Source organism: Porites lutea, chromosome 13 (assembly GCF_958299795.1).
Source record: "Porites lutea chromosome 13, jaPorLute2.1, whole genome shotgun sequence".
NCBI lineage: Eukaryota > Metazoa > Cnidaria > Anthozoa > Scleractinia > Poritidae > Porites > Porites lutea.
Window position 1 is genome coordinate 16,441,736 of NC_133213.1, and position 20,239 is coordinate 16,461,974.

The 20,239-nt window shown below is 41.2% G+C and overlaps 1 pseudogene; it reads left to right on the plus strand.

The window, feature by feature from the left end:
• The window catches only part of LOC140922662 (uncharacterized), a 31,690-nt pseudogene extending 12,699 nt beyond the window's left edge, over positions 1–18,991 (plus strand).
• The last annotated feature ends 1,248 nt before the right edge of the window (positions 18,992–20,239 follow it).

The following is a 20,239-nucleotide window of genomic DNA, read 5'->3' on the forward strand; positions in this document are numbered from 1 at the left end:
ATTGTGGTTAGTCTGCGTTGTATAATGTTTAGTTTTCCTTTCCGTTTTTTGTATTTTTCCTTACGTGTTCCGTGTTCATAAGTCAGAATGTAAAAAAATGTAAAACGTAACAAAACAAAAATTCATTAAAATACAAAAAAAAAAACAAAAAAAACAAAAAACTCTCTAAAAATCATCAATGAATCCATAAATATCTTCTATTTAAGTCAAGAAAAAAAAAACAAAAACAAAAACAAAAAAAAACAAAGTATCTTCTAAATAAACATCTTGCCTATCTGATGTCTACCGTGTTCGAGGAGTATCACTTATAAAATTCACTTATTTTGATTTTTATTCTTGCCTTGTTTTCTTTTACTTTGAAATTTATATTTCGTTATTTTGGTTTTCCAGCTAATGTTTGTTTGTTTTTTTCTTTCGAGCGGCCAGATTATATACGTATTACACGGAGAATTCTTTGTTCTGTAGGTGTTTCCCGGAAAGGGGGCACACTCCCTTATTTGGCCTTGACTGTAATGTGCCCCTGAGCAAGGCTTTAGGGCGGAAAAACGTAATGAGCATGCGTGAACTTTTTTGCCCAGATCCCCGACCGGGATTGAAAAAATGGCGAGATTTCAAATATTTTTTTTCCTATTAATAAAACGTTTCCACACTTAGCCTGGAAAAAACAAGCAATTTACCTTCAAAAGTTGCAAGCTGTGGTTGTAACGTACCTTCTCATGACTTAATTTTCTCGAAAAATATCTCATAGAAAAACGGACTTTAACGACATTAATTGGCTCCTGTTTCCTTGCGTTGTACTGGAAATGTGCGTGCGTAGGTCCGATTTTTTTCAAGATGCATTCACAAAATGTATTCGTATAACGAAGTTCCTGGATATATAAGGTCCAGAGCCCCACTGTGGACTCAAAAGCAAAATATCTTTGCACAGTAATTCCCCCCCCCCCAAATAACGCATGCCCACAATGTGTTTGAAGTCTTTGAACTTTGTCGCACTCAAGCTGATATCTTAAACCCACCCTCGATCGGACACTTGTAGCTTGGCAGATCACTGAAATATAAACAAAATCCTCTATGTCAAGTTTTGGCGTCAATATGTGGGCATAAAAGGATTCAATCTTTATCTAGTAAAATCTTCCACAAAATCGGTCTCAAAACAACTATAGTTCACTTTTAAACTTGATCGTTTCGTGCACTGAGAGATAAATTTTAATAAAGCTTATGCTTCGTGTTGTCAAGTTGAACATGCATAACATCTGTCAAAAACCTACGCGTAAGTAGGATTTCCTTTAAACAAAGTTCAAATTACATTATTGCAAAAACTTCTTGCTGACAATGAAGAATTGATTTTTTTGTACGAAAACAACCTACCTAAAGATCTTAAAAGCAAAGGATCAGTTGCAGTGAGCTTCGCAGCCAAGCCATGATTCACCATTCAAAGTCAACCTACTTTTAACTATTTTTAATAACTCAGTGAATTAGTCCATGCGAGGGTCTTCATTCTAGCAAATCAAAATCAGCCAATCATTAGGAAATACGGAAAACTACACGTAAGGGTGTTTGTTTTGCTTGCCTCAGACAAATCCAGCTCCAGCAATTGTTTACGGGCAGAGTCACCTGATTGTTTTAAAGTCACTGCCGGCGGTTGTCGTTCTCTACTTAACAGCGAGTGAAAAGGAACATTTGCGTACAGAAAGTTTTTTCTTGTAAAGAACAGAAACTTTCACAGTGCACTGGAAAACAAACTATGTAATTAAAAATGGAGAACACTCTGACTTTTATAACTTGAGTAACAGAAAAATGATCGAAGTAGTCTTTTCGTGTCGAGTACGCTTGCTGGCCTCCTGTTTCCGAGAGAGTTTTAAGCGCACAAATGGTTCTTTCACTGAAGAGTAGGATAAAGCTGGTTCTGCAAAGGCAATAAATCTGGGCATGTAAAAAAGTATTTACTAATTAGTAATAACAGAATACAAGCGGGTTTTAATTCAGCCCTGCGAAAGAAGGCAAAATCAACTCACAAATAAATCGAATGCACAATCAGAAAAATATTCGCCTCTTTGGAGATGTTGCAATTGAAAACTTTTTATTCCACCTCAGACTGACGGAATGATCCATTTTTCCTTTAACATTGGTTGTTCTGAGTCCGAAGTAATTTTTAAGTGACGCAAAACAAAAACCACACTAAGGTAAAAAGGCTTTTCGAGAAGCAAACGTTTACACCTTGTGCATTTCATTCAGTCTCAGTCAGAACTCTCGGTGACAAACAAAACACAGTCAAACACAGTTAGAAAAGCCCGCCTTGAGCCTGCGATAAGGGATGCGCAGAACGTTTTTCCGTCCTGAAGAGCAGGGCATGGTTTTTAGGGTCTTGGACCGGAATCCTTTACAAGAATGTGAAGGTTGGATATAAGCACTCTACATTTGTGGTATGAACAATTTTTCACCAAAAACTCCAATTCCACGATGTTAGTTTGAAAAATTATTTAGTTCTGATTGCGAAACGAAACGAATTAGGGTCTCTTTTCTTAAGCAGGGTCTGGGTTCGTGAAGGCCTCGGCGGCAAAACTTTACCCAAACTTTCCTAGAGTGCACCCCTCAGGTATGATCTTGTTTTTCTTGAGATTAGTAAAGGGCCCAGTAAAACTTTGGACTGGAGCACTATGTCCTTTAGTCTCCCGTTGGAATAAATACTTTTGCCATGGCTTAACAGTCTAAGAGGCGACACCCTCTCTGTCTCGTTCGGCCATGAGATATGTCTGAGTGTCCTGGCCTTGAGTATTGCTGAAAACCCACTACTGAAGCTGTCACATTGGTAAGATCCATATCTATCTCATTTTGAAAATCAAAAACGCCGCCAGTGAGAAATCAAGCGTGATAAATTTTGGAAATCAAAGATAAGCTGAAAAATAAAAATGAAACGCTGAAACAAAAAAACAAAAACTAAATAAAAATCAAATGAAAAAAAAATGTTTTTCTTTTTAATCAAAGACAAAATATCAAAATCAAAGAGTACAAGGCAAGAATCAAAATAAGTGAATTTTATAAGTGATACTCCTCGAACACGGTGGACATCAAATTGGGCACAAGATATTTTTAAGTGAAAATATTGTAAATCCCTCATGGGCCATCCGGTTGGGTCTAATCTAACTCTTTTATTTTATTTGGTTTATTTTTTCTTGACTTCATTCAATAAGGGCCCTTTCAGCTATATTTCAGACAAAAAGCTAGTAAGTATTCGTATAAAGGCAATGGACTATTTTCTTAAATCTTCAGGAGTCTTTAAGTTGCGTGAATTAGTCAATCTGTTCCAATCTCCCTTTTCCAGATACAGATGAAAGATGTTTATTGATTCAATGATGATTTATTGTTTTGTTTTGTTTTGTTTCTTTTTTTTGTGGGGGGGGGGGGGGGGTTGTAATTTTTTGCTTAACTTTTGTAATTAAGGGTGTTCCGGGGAGGTTCAGCCTGTCGGAGGGGTGTTCCGGGGTATTCCGGGGTGTCCTGAGGGTGTTCCGGGAGTGTTCCGGGCCTGCTCCGGCTTTTACAGACACCCCACGTTTCACACTATCACGAGCTCAATCTCTCTTGTCTCGATCAGTTAGTCGTGTTTGGCCTGTCAACAATGAATTCAAATCGGACTAATCACAAACTGCGTAAGAAACTAGCCAATCAAAAACGCCAACATGTGTCCTTGCGATTCTGTGGAATTCGTACACGACATTGGCACAAATTCGCAGACGCTCTACATAGAAGGTTTAGAGCATCTGCGACGCCGACAAAGCAGCATGTAACGCCCTGATCATGAGCTCAATTTTTTCCAGTAAAACCATGACGAGGTCTATTCCCCTCCACGGGCTCTTAAGTGTTTGGTTGTAGCATTGGACTAGAACAAACGATCAGGGTATTCAAGAATTGTATTTTTGCGTTTTTATGTGGCTGCTCGGAATCATAAAACGAATTAGAGACTTTGAATCCGTTTCGGTAGTCGCATTAACGTAGTTCCACTGCACCTAGGAGCGCGTAAAGAGAATGAATTCACTTCAAGTTTCCGCGCTTAAATGTGATGTTTCACGGGAAGATTCGCAACGACGATTCTAAGCGCAACACAGCGTTGCAACTGATGTCGAAACAATGTTGCAACGCTGTGTTGCGCTAAAAACTTTTGCGAATAATATCTTGTAAGAATATCTTAAGGCCTTACGAACAGAACTGTGAGAAAAAAATGACTGCTTCTCAGTCTAATGTGATGACTATTTCTTGGCAGATCTCGGCTGTAAAACACCGAACTAACGATGGCTTTTAGAGGACAGATTACTGCGGTTACAATCCACTGTAACAGATGTCGCATGGAGCTTGCTAGAAGAGAAATGATAATGCTGGCGATAATTCCACCGTCGCATCTACACCTTGCTGTGAGACAAGAAAGAGAAGCGGACGCATTTGAAAAGCTCAACAGGGAGGAAAATCCAAAGAGTGGAAAAAGCCTTCAATATTGTCCTTGGATAGTTCTTTGCCGACAGTGTGGAATGCACGTGGGTAATGTTACGATATTATTATCAAAACAGTTTGTCTGCTATAAAATAGAAAACATATACCTTGTAAACAACGGTGAAGAGATTCGAGCGAAGAAACTGTGCAAGATACGTTCAAGACTTGAAGAGGAGTGCTGCATTGAAGTTGTAAATGTGTCTTCTGCAATATGTCAGTCTCAGCTTCAACCAAGCGAGCCCATGATTTACTGTGACACCTCGGGGCTAACACACGCATCCCAAGAAATCGATTTTTTAACACAACAGTGTCCGCGAGACTATCAACGGGAACTGTTTCTCTCCGTCATGCGCAGAAACACCCTGGTCTGCCTACCCACGGGTTCGGGAAAAACCTTGGTGGCAGCGATGGCACTGAGTTGTATGAAGAAACTCAACCCAAACAAGCTAATGGTGTTCCTCGTTGACCGAGTCCCACTGGTTTACCAACAGAGTGAATATATCAGGTCCCAGGTGCCTGAATTGAGAGTGATGAAGCTGGTCGGTGAAATGGAATCGCCACAGCAGAAAGCCGTCCATCAAGCGTTAGCAAATCAAGAAGTTGATGTTTTGGTCCTGACACATCAGATTTTTCTAAATTTTCTGGCTATTGAGAGAAACCCGATCGTTCGTTTATCTGATATATCAGTCTTGGTTTTCGACGAGGCGCACCATTCCCGGGGAAGACACCAGTATAATCAGATCATGGAATACTATCATGGTACACCAAGCAAGTTTAAACCTATTGTTTTGGGTTTAACGGCGTCACCAGCTGGAGGAGTAACGGTTGAAAGGACCACAGATCAACTTAAAGAATTGCTTGATAACCTCAGCTGTGAAGTTTCTACCCCCATTGAGTCAAACGACCTTGCAGAAAATGTAAACAGCCCAGATACATTATACTTAACAGTACCTGAAATGAACACTCGCCAAGTTGTCCTCCTGAGAATAATTCAAGAGCATATTCAGTACTTGAAGACCTCCTATTTAGACGACGCACATAGATCGCAACGGTTTGCTGGTTCCCTTTGTTTTCGTCTAACTTTAGAGGAGCAGTAAGACGACTGAATGACAGTTGCCATGGTAACAAGAGCAAAACCAAAGCAGTTATAGCTGGTGAACATATAATGCAGATGCTTAGCATTGTAGATGTCTGCGAGGTTCTTGGCTGTGAACGTGCAATGGAATGCCTCAGAGAATGTGTGCATAACATCACCTATGAACTTTCTCCAAAGGGCAGGCCCTGTCGAAGATGGTTAGAGAAGACGCGACTTTTCGAGATCTTCGAGGATTAGCGGACAGTTCGGTTGACGAAGAGTCACCAATATCGGACAGGTACAATATCCTTGCGGCGCACATTAAGCAATTTGTATGTCAAGTGCAACAGGATGAAAGTTCAAGGGGTATTGTTTTTGTTAGCATGCGCAAAACAGCTTACAAGCTGTGTGAGCAGATCAGAATGCTTCCTGAGGTGCCTGAAACGTTGAACCCCAAAGTTTTTGTGGGCCACGGCCAGGGAAGTTATGACGGGATGGCTTGGGTTGATGAACAAGAAGTGCTGTTAGAATGCTTTAAAACAGGCCAGGTAAAACTGCTTATCAGCACTAGTCTTCTGGAGGAAGGCCTTGATGTGCCTGAATGTAACTTGGTCATCCGATTTGAAGGGGCAGCTACATTGCGAGCACTTGTTCAAACAAGAGGGCGTGCCTCTCGTCGCCCTGGCAGCAAGTTTGTAGTGATTTGTAATGAAAGGCAAAAACAAGAAGCTGAGGATGTAGTTCTGAAAGAAAGGAACATGGAGGAAGCGATAAGACATCTGATGGAAAACAACAGGCAAAAATTGCGTCAGAAGATTTTGGATGTGAAGTGAAACGTCTCGATTCTTTTGTCCCCACAAGTAATGAGACCATTGAAATTACAAACAAGAAGTATAATCCGCAAGTAAGTGTTTCAGTGCACCATCTTGGAACTCTAGAGCATCAACAACACGTTGTGGAATTTTTGGAACAAAAGTTTGAAGTGATGGCAATGAGAACAAACACGCCTTCCTTATCAGGCAGTGAAGGAAGCAGAAGGAAAGATTTAAGCTTTGACCTGCAACCTAACGAAGACGGAAATTGTAAAGAATTCAGATCCAAGGAAGGTTTCATCTGTCACGTGACAGAGGAGTGGTGTTCGTACCTGACGAAACCTGAAGAGGAGCCACTTCCAGTTTGGCTCAAGGCATCGTTCACCAAGAAGCGTCACAAGGCAGAAGACACTTTTCATTCGCTGTGGGCAAATTCTTTGTTTCTCGGAACGTTCCTCACTCGGTGTCATTTTCGATATCAGTGGCCCTCGGAACCCACGCTGAAGAACGTTCTGATTTACTTTGATCACAGTCTCAAGATATTGACGATAGGATTTAAGACTTATAAGCTGGAACTCCGATATGAAGAACTTGAAGATTTTATAATCGTCAACAGTGACGTGGCGTCTGGTGTAATCAAATTGTTTCTTACCATAAAGCACCCACCTCGACTGTTCCAATCTGTTGATGACCTTTTTCTGGACGTTGGTGGTGACAACGAGCAGGGCCCACATGAAAATGACGATGACGACTTTCTCCAAGTTGATGTTGATGACATATGTAGTGAACTGTCGGATGACGGCAGTGAATCAGAATCCGACAGTTTTTCGACTGATGAAGAGTACCCAGATCCAAACATGAAGCGTCCCTTACGTCATGACTACAATTTTGACAAGATTGCCTGGGAAAGACTTCCTGGTCTCTTGAACAGCGAAAACGCTTGGGCCCATTGCTATACGTACTGTTTTGTACTACCTTGCAATGAATCTTCTAAGATCATTCACTTGTTGTCCAGAATCCAGAATCGATTCAACAAAAAGGCATTTTATTGTCGCGTGAAGGAGAGCTTTGGCAGGTTTCCAGTTACAGATATTCCCCCTAATTTGCCATATGATGTGAAGTATGCGTCACAGATGGTTATTTCGCGGCATCCAGTAATGCGTGGAAAGATGTCTTCGACGTTCAGCGAACTTTTGCTAAACAAGCCTACCAGTGTAGTGTGCGCAGCACTTGAGCAGTTGAAGAAAGCTCTGGAACAAGATTCATTCTGTGATCCCGAAAAAGCCTTCAAGGCATTTCTAGGCCAAAACAACCCTTCTGCTTCAGGGTTTCAAAACAGGCCCATCCCAGGTCACTGTGCTCTAATAAAACGTGCAGTCATCACCCCAACAAGACTACTGCTTTACCCACCGGAAGTTATGGTGAAAAATCGCGTACTCAGACAGTACGAAACGGAGAGTTTCCTGTGTGTCAGTGTACGTGATGAGGACCTTTCTAAACTCTCTGCAGGAGGAGGAAGCCTGGATCCACTGCTAGACGGCATTAACCGTGTCCTGGATGAAGGACTGAACATAGCTGGTCAACGGTTTCAGTTTTTGGGGTCATCAAACAGTCAGCTCCGTAACCATAGCTGTTGGTTTGTTCGGCCAAAGTTTGAACCAGACATCATACGGGGGTGGATGGGAGACTTCACTCATATCAAGTACGTCCGAGATTTATGTTGCACTGAAAATGTATGAAGCGATAAAACTAGGGCATCAGAGGCAATTATGAAAACTAAGTAACCCTGAAGCTGTTAAGAACGATACAATAGACGGCTTTCATGGCCTAATTATTGGTTAAACATTAGTTCATTCTAAATTTTAGCAAGACAGAGAAATCGTCTAGTTGAGCCACTTTGTCTCAGGCTCTATTCGAAAAAAAAGAGTTATGTAGCTGTTATTTTGAAAGTTTCAAAAGGAAATTCTAAGAGTTCGGCTTCGTTTCGATTTCTTGTTCACTAGTCTGGGTGGAACGGAGAAAATGTAATGCAACGTTATCAACCAAATTATGCCTCCTAAAACTCTTTTGTCCCGAAACATTGTCCCCGTCCCTTATGCAAATTAAGCCATCTGAGCCTTTCTGGGTATGTTTTTGTTTCTCTTCAATTCAAGGTGTGTGGCTTCATAGGTGGCTCGCATGGGTCAGTGCTTTTCTACCTCTATAGACTCCGTGGGCATTGGTATCAGCGAAGGTACCCGAAGCGAGAAAGAGGACGACGTCAAGACAGTTGACCAGAAATACTGTTTTTCTGATGGAATTGGCAGAATATCCAAAGAACTTGCCGCAGAGGTAAGACTATAAGTAGACATTGCTCCATGCACTCCTTAGAAGGTCTACCTCGCTTGTCATCGTCTTTTGTACCATAAGCGACATATTTGCTCCTTCCGCCTTGTGCATGGTAGAAGGGGTGGCCCTTGTTTACCTGGAAACGGCCAAGCTGCTGTTTGAGGCTGTCATTTTTCTAAGTTTTGTTTGACCCCACGTCCCTTCCGCACGGTTTGTATTTAGGGCTTACTTCCTTAGGCTTTCTTTTTTAAATCTATTTAACCCATACGTGAGTCATCTAGAAAACCTCAAAGGTTGCAGAAATTCTACCCACTCGCACATAAATAAAAAAAGAGAGAAGGAAAAATCATCGTGACTTTCGTCAAACATTCATCTTTTGTTTTGTTTATTGTAGGTTGTCAGGAAAATCGCCAAGCCGTTCAAACCATCGGCCTTTCAAATTCGATTCTCTGGCTTTAAAGGTGTCCTTGCAGTAGATCCGAGACTTCCAGGCAAACAAGCCATCTTCCGTCAAAGTATGTGCAAATTTGAGAGTTTTCACCGCAGACTTGAAGTATTGCAGACGTCTCGACCACAGGTCGTTTATCTCAACCACCAGGTGATTATGCTGCTTTCCAACCAGGGTGTGCCAGATGATGTTTTTATTCGACTGCAGAGCAAAATGTTGGAGAAACTGGCAGGTAAGTTGCTTCCAAAGACAAAGATGAATAATTATGTTCAATAAGCGTAATCTTTAAATGCGTTTGGCCGATGGAGATTATGACAAAATTATAATTATTTTAGAATGGTGAAATGAAAGTCACGTTTTTCGCAAACGGCAAACGTCAGATTAAAGTTGAAAATTTCTCAAAATGGGAAATAAGCAGACATAAACAGCTCACAACAACTTTTATGGATAAAACTGGCGACGACTACCATTTTTTGTAGAAGTAATTAACACCAAAGAACAGGAAAAGAGAAAAATTCGGCAGTACGTGGGACAAATTAGCTTTCGCCCTTTGCTGTAAACGTTACTCTTTTAAAATAGAACCGGCAAACGCGAATTTGTACCAAATGACCAAGTTTCCCCTTTACTGTTCATTACTTCTGCACATAAATGAGTAGTTTCACGCAATTTCTTATCCATAAGAATTTTTGGAGCTGTCACAGTTATCAGCTCATTTTCTACTTTGAGAAATTCTTGAATCTGGCGATTGCCGTTCGCAGTGTACCTGGGCCCGGTTGCTGAAAGGCCGATTAGCGCTAATCCAGGGTTAAAATTTTGTTCCACTTTCTGTATTTACCTTCCTATGCATTTCTTAGAGTAACACTTTGTGTTATCATTTCTTTTTGTCGAGGTAAAGAGACAACAGTATTTTGTAAGCTCTAGTTACATGTTCTTACACAAGAAAACCTTGCTTGAAACTTGGTTTTATCCTGGGTTAAACTTAACTATCTTTCGAGGAACCGGGCCCTGAAGCTTAAACTCTCGAACCTCTCTACTGACTGAAAAGAAGTCCTTTTTATCGTGATTTTCTTATCAGGAATGCTTGTTAATGAGAACGATGCTATCGAGCTGCTGGGTACTGGAGCCAAAATGGGCGTGTCCTATAAAAGTTTATCAAGCTCGGGAATACCGCTGACAACGGAGCCGTTCTTTAAATCCCTGCTTGTTGCTATGTATAGAAATCACATCCACGAGTTACTCTCCCGATCCCGAATCCTTCTGCCACCAGAGGAGGCACGTTTGATGATGGGTGTAATGGACGAGCTTGGTGTACTAAATCCAGGACAGGTTTGTTGCTTTCTTTGCAACTTTTGTTAAGAAATTTCTAGTAAGAGCGAGAATTTATTGCGTTTTTCCTGATTCAGTCTAGTGTACAGTCAAACATGCATGTGTAACGCAAGCTCGCATCTAGCTGTCGCACTCTATTATACACTCTATTAAACTGCCATAACGCATTCTGTTTATGGAGTGCAGAAAACTAGTCTTCCCTAGGTAAGTATTAGCATTCTGCAAACTGGTCTTTCCTTTAAATTCTCTATTAATTTGTTTGTTTCTTGACTGTCCTATTAAACGTAATTAGGTGTATAGTTTTGCGATTCAGGTTAAAAGATAGCACGTTATTTGCGACACCGCAACATCCCTGATTGGTCTATCATCTTTTGATTCAAACATAAACAAGTCAACACAGACTCAGCTATTAACGTAACTCGTCGTCTTGTTTAATAATGAGCTTCATGTACCAACAGAACTCACACGTTATTCGACGTCTATTTATTACATTAGGTCTATGTGCAGTATTCTGAAGTTTCCACTCGTGTGGATTGCGAGGACCAGTTCAACACGAGCAAGCAACGTGTTGTTAGGGGACCTTTAGTAGTGACCAGAAATCCATGCTTGCACCCAGGAGACGTTCGCCAACTTGAAGCTGTTGACAACCCCAAACTTAAGCATCTAGTGGACTGTGTGGTTTTCCCTCGACGTGGATCGAGACCTCACTGTAATGAAATGGCAGGTAGGGTTTTTGACTCAAAAGTGGTAGCAAGGGTTTGAGAATGGGATAACTTTCTTAAAGTAACGGAAGTTCTCCCTTCTTTGGTACTCTTCCCTTGAATGTTTCTTTACACTGTGACAGTGTGTTTGAAGCCTCCCCTCAAAAATGTTTGTTGTTAGTAATTACGGACCCTTTACTGCCCCACGCATCTATTGTCAGTTTGTTGTTGGTTCTCCCCCTTGCTCCGAGAGGTTTTTCTCCGGGTACTCCAGTTTTCCCCTCTCCTCAAAAACCAACATTTCCAAATTCCAATTCGACCAGGAATCAGGTAGACGAAGAACCACTATGTGGATGTCCTACCTGCAAATCGTTACTTCTTTCTTTCTTTCTTTATTTATTTGTGCCCCGGTTCATTCTTGCCCTATTTTGCGTGTTGAGTAAATAAGTGCGACTACTAAATCAATACTTACAGCATAAACCTGAAAAAAGTCGTTTTCATGCATGTGTAAGAACCAGTGCGAACCTACTCAAGACATTCTTGGCCTATAAGCAGCCAAGGCGTGCTATCATAAATTTAATCTCTACACGTCGCGTACGCAATCTTCGAGTACCAGCTTTGATCGAACTTGGACTGAGTGCGGTTTACAATGTAGTTTTATCGTTGTATTTCTGTCTTTTATCGGCGATGATTATCATTCCAATACAGACAGATGATTGGGAGCAAATGTCGCTTGATTGAGGATACTATTTGTTTTTTGAAGTACAATGCAATCAAAGAAAATAGGGGATAAATGTCTTGATCGCAAGGTAATAGTTAAAAAGAGTGCTCATTCCAATTTTAGGTGGTGATTTGGATGGGGATCTCTACTTCGTGTGTTGGAACAAAGACTTGTTACCAAGGAAACCAAATTTCCCGCCGATGGATTACCAAACCCCGGAAAAGCAGGAACAAACGCAACCAATCACAGCCGCCGACATGACTAAGTTTGTGGTCGACTACATTCGGTGTGATCAGTTAGGAGTGATTGACAACGCCCATAAAGCGTTAGCAGACCAGGAGAATGATGGTGTCGAATCTAAAGTTTGTCTACATTTGTTAGAGATACATTCTTTAGCAGTAGATGCGCCTAAAACAGGCAAGTGGCCCAAAATGCAGGGCATCGCGAAAATTAAGGAATGCCCTGATTTTATGATGAAACGTGATAAACCTAGTTACCCATCAGACAAGGTTTTAGGAAAGCTCTACCGTCGCTGTCGAAAGTTTCAAGACGCAGCGTCTGAAAAGTTTGACCAGAAAATGAGAATCGACAAGTCTTTACTCCTGCAAGGTAACGACAGGTATATTGAAGAAGCCAGAGAGTCATACCAGCAGTACCGAGACAAAATGCATGCTCTAATGGGTTTGTACGGCATTGAATCCGAGGCCGAAGTTTTGACTGGCTGCTTTCTAAAGCTTCGAAATCGCTTGAGTAAAGAGAAAACAGAGATTGCAGAAATGGTTGGCTGCATCCTCTTTGAGATGCGGTTGGAATTCCGAAACCAGTTCTTCCACGACTTCAATGTGAATGGTCAGCATCTGTTGGACAATGAGGATATTACAGATGAGATGCTTCTCAAAGCTTCAGCCTGGTACAATGTGGCCTACACGCATGCTCATGACCAGGCAAATGAGTCAGAACCAGGTCCCCAGAAGCGTTTGCTCGGTTTTCCATGGTTTGTTAATGACATCATACTTGCTATCAAAAACCGCAAACAACCGCATCACTTCTCCCAGAGCCTGAACGTTAATACAACCGTAGGTGAGAGTTTAGCCAGACTGTTCAATGAAGAAAAGACCTGGCTACTTGAACAGTTTTTAGAAAGAGTAAGAACCAAAAACTCAGTTGTGCGGCATCTAAAAGGCGTTCTACCACAGCATTCGATGATCGTGACTGGTTCTTCAGCCTCGCTTCTATTTCACGAAAATTCAGACCTGGATATCTGTGTCTTACCACAGGGTACTCAGAAATTGCATGATGTCCCCGTTACTTCACAGGAAATGTATCACATTCCACCATTCCTCTCAGGCCTACTGGAAGAGTGTAGCATGTCGCAACAGTCGTTTGATCCAATTAACTCAGATGAAGAGCTTGCAGATCCCTCTAAAGTGAATGACATCCCTGTTAAAGATCAAGTGAAATCAATTGAGAGGCTGATACCACACCTAAAAGAGACTCAGGTGCAAAAAGGCGAAGAGGGGGATCCAAAAAATCTATTCCATAAAGTTGGCGTTGTCGGCAAAAAGACGTTTCCGGTAAGGATGCTATTTCTAATATTACAATCAAACATTATGTAAGCGAGCAATCTAACCACCCAGCCTAGCTGGTCACAGACACAGTCACCACAGTCACAATGACATAAAATCTGAATAACCTTACCTCAGCCTTTCTGGAATCAGATGCGAAGAATTAGAAGCTGAATAATGCTACCGAATGGATAAATCACTAACAAGCAGATACCGGTTTTAGCTTCCCTTAATTGTCCAATTATGGCTATTAAGGTTATTAACAACGGGGCTTCATGTCTCTCGGTAACGCCCTTAAGTAGAACAAAATATGTTTAAATCGTTAATCTTACTAGATCCTAGACACCGACTTACTTTTTATTTTTATTTATTTTTAGGTTCTTGTTTGCAAGCATCCCACTGGGAGGTTGTTAAATGAAACCAAATGCTCCCCCAATCTTGTTTGCGATTTGATTGCTTCTCCAAGGTGTTTGCCAATTGGAGTTCTTTTGTCAAGCTACATTAAGTCCTTTCCTCATCTCTTGCTGGTTCTCCGTGTCATTCACCGATGGTGTTATGTGACAGGTCTTTCACGAAACAAAGCTGGTGCTGGGAACACCTCAAATGTAATGGGTTCCGTACTTCTAGTTCAGTGCATGCGCAAGGGACAAATTCAAAATTTCAACGAAGATCACATTACCTCAGAGGTACGTAAACTTGTACGAGGAGCGATGACAGAAAGTGACATGTACGTGGAATGGGAAAAAGTAATTCGCCTTCTTGGTGACGATGATGCCGAAAACGCAAATAGCACACACCTCCCCACCCCCAAACTTGGTGAAATGCTCATGAGGTTTTTCAAAGCGCATAAGTCGTTTTTTGAAGAAGAGGTTCCAGATCCTTTGGCGCGTATCTTGCGCGCACGTAAATTTGCAGATTTGCTGGACAAGGATCACCTGAACTTGGTGAAGGAACATATGCGCCGTGCTTATCAGATGTTAGCACTGTATGGTGATGTGCAAATAATGTTGGCCATAAGTGGTTCTGAAGATTACAACGTGATTTACCTATCACCTCTCCTTTCTTCCTTCTTTGCCGGTGTCGAGAAAAGTAAGGCTCTAGAAATTACGAGGAAGACTGGGGCAAGGAGTGTCGTTATTCGTCCCAAGCTCCCGCGATCACGCAATTCAGCTATCTTGGAGGTGAAGGGAAGTGAACCTACGATTCGCGCAGTGGAAGAAGAACTTGACAGAATGGAAAAAGAGGCATCACGTAACCGTGTATCACTGATGAGCGGCTGTTTCGTGGAAAATGCTATTGTTGTCTTGTATGAAGGGAGTCGACACGAAAATGATCCCGTCTCATTGACACCATATGATGGGCCATGTCATCAGACACATGATAACCTCGCACGTCATGTAACCTTGGAAACATAATCACGTGCTGAAACCGCCACCCTCTTAGCTCAATTGGATCAGCGTCGGTCTGCCGAGCAGAAGGCCGCTGGGTCAAGCCCCGCCCGGCCCAACACTCAAAAAATCTTTAAATAACTGGGGAGAAAAGGCTGTCTTTGTAAATACATCTGCAAACGGTTAGACTTTCTAGTCTTCTCGGATAAGGACGATAAACCGTAAGCCCCGTCTCACAACCCTTGCACATATAAATTTTGTGGGACGTTAAAGAACCCACACACTGTTCTTAAAGAGTAGGGGGCGTAGTAGTTGTGGTGATCTATCTTTCATGAGGGGAAGGACAGTTACGGGCCCGCGGTCATTGGCGCCAGTCGTTTTTGCGTTGAACCCCGCTTGCCCAGAACTGGCGAATTCACATAAATAGTACACAAATAAATATATAAATAATTATGTAGCTTACAATCATAAACCACTGATATCTATTGGATTGTAAATAGTATTTTTTGTTTTTTTTGGCCCTCGGAGCACTTAAGAGTTCTCAAGAACTCGTTGAATCGTGTCCGTGCGTTCCAGATCGAATTGGAATTTGGAAGTGTTGGTTATTGAGGGGAGGGAAAAACCGGAGTACCCGGAGAAAAATCTCTCAGAGCAAGAGAGCGAACCAACCACAAACTCAACCCACATATGCCAGGATTCGAACCAGGGCCACATTAGTGGGAGACGAGTGCTCTCCCTACTGCGCCGCCCTTGCCCTTGAAAATACTTTTAATTTATGGAGAATGAGGATTATTACTCAGCCACATGGCCTGAAATCGCGGACACGGCGCCTGCGTAACGACAGCGCTTTCCTTTTTTGGGGAGACAAGCATGGTCATTTGGTTTACAAAGAAATGTATGGAGCAAAAATTATATTTGAGAACAGAAAAAGTTCTCGCCTACCTGTAAAATTTGCCTCCATTGCATCCACCAGCAGAAAGTGTCCGTAATCAAACTGTATGAATCTTTCAAGTTCGTTAACACCGTCCTTTTTGAGGCTGATTTTAGCTGTGACCTCGGTCTCTTAATCCGTCTATTTTACTTGTTAAATACTTTCAATCAGTGGCTTTTATTTGGTACAAAAACTACGTATTCTACCACTCGATGTGTCCGTCACGCAAACTAAAAATCAGTGGTTAAAAGCATTATCAAACGGCCCGAATGTAAGACGCACGGAATGCGATGTCCGTGATTTTGGTTTTCCATGTTTTATTTCAGGTAGTTGAAAGAGATTTTGATCCCAAGATTCATGGTCATCTGGAGTTTGCTGTTCACTTTGGGCGAGTTTACATGTTTAGTGTACCACATGTACTGCTGGAAGACGGTGAGCCCATCTCCATTGCCATGCTCAGGACGAACAAAAGGAAGACTGTTAAGCCATACAGAGGGCAACATGCGCTTCCTAGAGAAGTGTCCTTCGTCAACGAACTGCAGGAACGCGCTCGTAGAAGAAAACGACGAGCAAATCGCACTATTGCGTGTGAAACCAACAGGAAAAAGCGTAAGCGCGGAAATCCTTCGAGAAGTGCGTTTTACACTTCTGTTCATTTCCCAGACAGGGTAAAGAAGTTTCTTCGCGAAAGTAATTTTTTTCCCGACAACAAAATGATAGAGAAATACACAGTGGACATTTGTCCAAGGAGTGAAGATACTGAATTTTATGTTCGACTTGACAACAATCTTGGTTTCATTGACATCAAGTTTCCAAATCTTCGCTGGTGTATGGTTGATTTAAAACGAACCTGGAAAGCACGCCCAAATCTTGACCCCAGGGATGATGCCCAAGCAGTTGCTGGCATAATGTACCCAGAAGGTCACGTGACCCAGTATAACACTCGCGCAAATGATGACATCATCCTAGATGGTTTGGAGACGGATATACGCTTTCTTTTGCACTCGCGTTACGAAATGTCACCGCAAGACACCCGGGATACAAAGTATGCGCAGTATCAGGATGTACTTAGATGGGGAAGTCAAATGCATTCTGGACGGCCTTTTGTCGTCAAAGAAGATCAATGGAAGGATGTTCGACTAATTCGTTTCATCAAATCAACAAAATTCAAACGAGATCCAGCAGAAAGGGGTTTTATGTCGAACTTGACGGTTTATCTTGATGAAGTAACGGAATACTCGAGACCATCTCATCAAGTAGGTGTTTTCCAGAAAGAGATTACTCGATGGGAATTGTCTATAGAAGCAGCGCTTCCAGAAGATCTAACCAAAAAAGAAACAGTCAGAAGGTTTTTGCATGAACTCTGGGAATATTCGTTTTCCTTATCTTCTTTTCTCTCGGCCTAAAAATATATTCCAACATTTTCAGTAATTATGTACGGCAATCCTAGATTCTCAAAGAACCTTGAAATAACGGCTTTTAGGGAACTGAAGAACTGTTGAGCTTTTCTAGGAACAAAGGCCTTTTTCTTAGAAAACATGATAATTATCTGGGGAGCTCGAAGGGAAGATATTCCAAGTTGATTATTTTTGGGTAGTTTTCAATGCTGCAGTAAAACATGTCGGAAGTTATGAATCATACGCTGATGAGGTCCTGCAAGCAACATGGCTCTGAGCCCTCTCCAACAAATTTATTTTGGGCCTAAGACCTGACTATAGGTTTTATTAGAAAGGGAAGTCATTTAGAAAGGTTTTTGTGGAGAAGCGTATTTTTTTTTGTGAAAACGAGGGTACATAAAATTCCAACTGAAGTAATTTCCTTTAGAAATATGAACAATAACAATTTGCTGGACGTTAATAGAAGGCAGGCACATTTTTTTTTGTCAACATTGTTATTGTTATTGTTGTTATTAGAATTTGCCATTAGCGTTTAATTTTAGTGTTATCGATTCATCACAGTTAAAAATCGTTGAAAAAAAATACTGTAAATATCGTATTCACCCGATCAAACGCCGCATTTGGAAGTAACCTTGACATTCGGTTTATATCAATCCATCAAAGTGCTTCCAAAAATTGAAAATTGTTGCCATCCACCTTAACCCTTTCACTGCCAAATGTAGCGAAAGGAAAATTTCCACCAACTTTGCAAATTTCATTTTTTAAAATTTTGAAAAACAAAAAGCACCATGTGCAAGTACAGGCAGAGAGCTTTCATTTGAATGGTCAAATCATAGGATTTCGTCCACAGGCTCAAAAGTTAGAGTCACCTTACAAAACTCCACCAAGCACTCTGGCAGTGAAAGGGTTAAGGAACCAGCTAGTTGTGTGTCATTGCTTTGTGGAAAGCATTTAAATAAATCAGTGACTCTGCTATCTATCCCGTCATCAGTTTATTGAGAAAAAACAAGATACATTAGTGCAAAATCAGTAAAGTAAAATTTGATTGCGGTTAAGTGCGATATTGTCGTCGCCTGAAGTAGGAGTTCACTGGAAAGCAGTACCCATAGATTGACTTTCTTCTGCAAAATGATCGTTCCATTCATCCTAGGATTTTACTTTCCAAATTCGGTCATTGTTTAGGCGTAACGAAGAAACCCTTCAATTTTCGGTTTGATTCGAAAGTAGTAAAAAAAATTTCGGTAGATATCAGGATACTTCACGTTTTTTCCCCTTAAAGGTTGACAAAACGTGAAATTCTTTAAAAAGAAAACCGAAAATAGCGTAATGCACTGCGCAACGCTATCTTGACATAACTGGGGACATGTAGTTTCACTGACTGTTTTGTTTACCACTGCTACCGGCTTCGCTTGTTTTATTGCCTTTATGATTCACTAACTATTTTTTGCTTGTGACGGAGTACACGGTGCGGTCCTCAGATTTGAACTGGACTGAAGTTGTCGCACATGAGTGGACCATAATACTCTGCTCCAAGTTTCCTGAACTTTTCAAGTTAGAACACAAAAAATAAACAAAATTAGTTTAATTAGTTTATTACCGGGTACAATAATAATTGTTTTAACCTATCAGTTTGTGGTTCAATTTGAATTCACTGAACGGTTGATCTGACATTGTCACATATGCAACTGAGGAGCCTGCCGTTCTTGTAGTATTGACTCCTTTAAGCTTGTCTAAGAAAAATTAACGTACTATACATCATCTGTTATCCCAATAGTTTGTTTGTAGTAAAATATTAAAAGCATTGAAATGGTAGATATACTCGTCGCCTTTGCAACTGAAATATTTCCCACATGGAGCAATAGCTCCTGTAATTTGTTAAAGGCAAAAACGAGTTATTCATCGGCACCGTCTTCGTTTAATTTTTACCACTCAGTGAGACGAACCTCTTCCCAACTCCACCCCACTTCCAACGAAAGTTTCTTATTTAATATTCCTTTAAAAAATGCCAAATAAATCGAGGACTGGTCAATGCTACTCTGACAGTGAGTGGCTGAACCACCGGTTTGCTATCTTATTATTACTTGTCGAGTGTACACTCCTAATTGTAAAACGTAGAACTGAGTTTCCTTAAGCTAAGTTTAATTCAAGTTAGTGAGTATTACATACCTGGCTGGTAGAAGCGAGGATGTAGTCTTTCACAACTATCCACCGTATTATTTGCGTACAAGGAGGCGTGGTGAGGGAACCCTCGTAAGTGAAATAACATTTATTCTAAAGTCAAACTTTCGTCTCCTTTCTTCTTCTTCTTTTTATTATTATCATTGTTATTATTGTTTTTGCCACTGACACCATCGCCTTTACCACCCAGGGGCAGATCTAGGGGGAGGGTGCCGGGGGTGCGCACCCTCCCCTGAGATGACCTGCGGTTTTCTAATACAACTGGTATTCTGCAAAAAAAAAAAACTGTGTGGTTTATTGAAGTTGGTTGAAGTAGAGCAAGAAACGAGTGCACCCCCTCCTAAAAAAAATCCTGGATCCGCCCCTGCCACCATTACCATTGCCATTACCATTACCACCATTATTGCCACTTTTACCGTTGCCATTAGTTACTTTGCCCTTTTTACCGTTACGATTAGTCATGCTTCTATCATTACCATTATCTTTGCGCTGATCAATGGAGCATTTTTTTGGAATGAGATCCATTAGGTAAATTCGATCTTCCTTCGTCACAGGATAGGTGTTGTTATCTTCTGTAAAAATAATATGAAGATGAATTGTACCTCACGTTTCGGAGGTCACACAGGCTGAATATTTTGTCCACAAATTCAAAAGAGGTTCGTGAATTTTGGTAAGTATGGTTGTTTTTACCTGGACTGGGGGAGGCTATCAAGTGAGTTCTCAAGGTGAAAAACGTTTAAGGATTGTTCTAGGGTTGGAAATAGAGCTAATAACCGAGGTTCGAACACCAGATTCAGACCCAAATTTTAAGTTCCATAATACTTGTCCCCATCTCATTGGCTCTTTAACTGGCAGTTAAACAGAAGGTTTAATGTAATGGTGGA